The following is a 2,998-nucleotide window of genomic DNA, read 5'->3' as shown; positions in this document are numbered from 1 at the left end:
CTGCCAGGCTTTGGTATCAGGATGATGTTGGCCTCATAAAATGAGTTAGGGAGGATTCCCTCTTTTTCTATTGATTGGAATAGTTTCAGAAGGAATGGTACCAGCTCCTCCTTGTACCTCTGGTAGAATTCAGCTGTGAATCCATCTGGTCCTGGACTTTTGTCCGTGGGTAGGCTATTAATTGTTGCCTCAATTTCAGAGCCTGCTATTGGTCTATTCAGGGATTCAACTTCTTCCTGGTTTAGTCTTGGGAGAGTGTAAGTGTCCAGGAAATTATCCATTTCTTCTAGATTATCTAGTTGATTTGCGTAGAGGCATTTATAGTATTCTCTGATGGTTGTTTGTATTTCTGTGGGGTCGGTGGTGATATCCCCTTTATCATTTTTTATTGCGTCTATTTGATTCCTCTCTCTTTTCTTCTTTATTAGTCTAGCTAGCGGTCTGTCAATTTTGTTGATCTTTTCAAAAAACCAACTCCTGGATTCATTGATTTTTTGGAGGGTTTTTTGTGTCTCTATCTCCTTCAGTTCTGCTCTGATCTTAGTTATTTCTTGCCTTCTGCTAGCTTTTGAATGTGTTTGCTCTTGCCTCTCTAGTTCTTTTAATTGTGATGTTAGAGTGTCAATTTTAGATCTCTCCTGCTTTCTCTTGTGGGCATTTAGTGCTATAAATTTGCCTCTACATACTGCTTTAAATGTGTCCCAGAGATTCTGGTATGTTGTATCTTTGTTCTCATTGGTTTCAAAGAACATCTTTATTTCTGCTTTCATTTCGTTATGTACCCAGTAGTCATTCAGGAGCAGGTTGTTCAGTTTCCATGTAGTTGAGCGGTTTGGATTGAGTTTCTTAGTCCTGAGTTCTAGTTTGATTGCACTGTGGTCTGAGAGACAGTTTGTTATAATTTCTGTTCTTGTACATTTGCTGAGGCGTGCTTTACTTCCAATTATGTGGTCAATTTTGGAATAAGTGCGATGTGGTGCTGAGAAGAATGTATATTCTGTTGATTTGGGGTGGAGAGTTCTATAGATGTCTATTAGGTCCGCTTGGTGCAGAGATGAGTTCAATTCCTGGATATCCTTGTTAACTTTCTGTCTCGTTGATCTGTCTAATGTTGACAGTGGAGTGTTGAAGTCTCCCATTATTATTGTATGGGAGTCTAAGTCTCTTTGTAGGTCTCTAAGGACTTGCTTTATGAATCTGGGTGCTCCTGTATTGGGTGCATATATATTTAGGAGAGTTAGCTCTTCCTGTTGAATTGATCCCTTTACCATTATGTAATGGCCTTCTTTGTCTCTTTTGATCTTTGATGGCTTAAAGTCTGTTTTATCAGAGACTAGGATTGCAACCCCTGCTTTTTTTTGTTCTCCATTTGCTTGGTAGATCTTCCTCCATCCCTTTATTTTGAGCCTATGTATGTCTCTGCATGTGAGATGGGTCTCCTGAATACAGCCGACTGATGGGTCTTGACTCTTTATCCAGTTTGCCAGTCTGTGTCTTTTAATTGGAGCATTTAGTCCATTGACATTTAAGGTTAATATTGTTATGTGTGAACTTGATCCTGTCATTATGATATTAACTGGTTATTTTGCTCGTTAGTTGATGCAGTTTCTTCCTAGCCTCGATGGTCTTTACATTTTGGCATGTTTTTGCAATGGCTGGTACCGGTTGTTCCTTTCCATGTTTAGGGCTTCCTTCAGGGTCTCTTGTAAGGCAGGCCTGGTGGTGACAAAATCTCTAAGCATTTGCTTATCTGTAAAGGATTTATTTCTCCTTCACTGATGAAGCTTAGTTTGGCTGGATATGAAATTCTGGGTTGAAAATTCTTTTCTTTAAGAACGTTGAATATTGGCCCCCACTTTCTTCTGGCTTGTAGAGTTTCTGCCGAGAGGTCTGCTGTTATTCTGATGGGCTTCCCTTTGTGGGTAACCCGACCTTTCTCTCTGGCTGCCCTTAAGATTTTTTCCTTCATTTCAACTTTGGTGAATCTGGCAGTTATGTGTCTTGGAGTTGCTCTTCTGGAGGAGTATCTTTGTGGCGTTCTCTGTATTTCCTGAATTTGAATGTTGGCCTGCCCTACTAGGTTGGGGAAGTTCTCCTGGATGATATCCTGAAGAGTGTTTTCCAAGTTGGTTCCATTTTCCCCCTCACTTTCAGGCACCCCAATCAGACGTAGATTTGGTCTTTTTACATAATCCCATACTTCTTGCAGGCTTTGTTCATTTCTTTTTCTTCTTTTTTCTTTTGGTTTCTCTTCTCGCTTCATTTCATTCATTTGATCCTCAATCGCTGATACTCTTTCTTCCAGTTGATCGAGTCGGTTACTGAAGCTTGTGCATTTGTCACGTATTTCTCGTGTCATGGTTTTCATCTCTGTCATTTCGTTTATGATCTTCTCTGCATTAATTAGTCTAGCTGTCAATTCTTCCACTTTTTTTCAAGATTTTTAGTTTCTTTGCGCTGGGTACGTAATTCCTCCTTTAGCTCTGAGAGGTTTGATGGACTGAAGCCTTCTTCTCTCATCTCGTCAAAGTCATTCTCTGACCAGCTTTGATCCGTTGCTGGCGATGGGCCGCGCTCCTTTGCAGGGGGAGATGTGCTCTTATTTTTTGAATTTCCAGCTTTTCTGCCCTGCTTCTTCCCCATCTTTGTGGTTTTATCTGTCTCTGGTCTTTGATGATGGTGACGTACTGATGGGGTTTTGGTATAGGTGTCCTTCCTGTTTGATAGTTTTCCGTCTGACAGTCAGAAGGACTGTCTGTTGGTCTGTTGGAGATTGCTTGAGGTCCACTCCAGACCCTGTTTGCCTGGGTATCAGCAGCAGAGGTTGCTGAAGATAGAATATTGCTGAACAGCGAGTGTACCTGTCTGATTCTTTCTTTGGAAGTTTCCTCTCAGGGGTGACTCCACCCTGTGAGGTGTGGGGTGTCAGACTGCCCCTAGTGGGGGATGTCTCCCAGCTAGGCTACTCAGGGGTCAGGGACCCACCTGAGCAGGCAGT

Source organism: Trachypithecus francoisi, unplaced genomic scaffold, assembly GCF_009764315.1.
Source record: "Trachypithecus francoisi isolate TF-2019V2 unplaced genomic scaffold, Tfra_2.0 Lachesis_group1, whole genome shotgun sequence".
NCBI lineage: Eukaryota > Metazoa > Chordata > Mammalia > Primates > Cercopithecidae > Trachypithecus > Trachypithecus francoisi.
Note: the sequence above shows the minus strand (reverse complement) of the source record.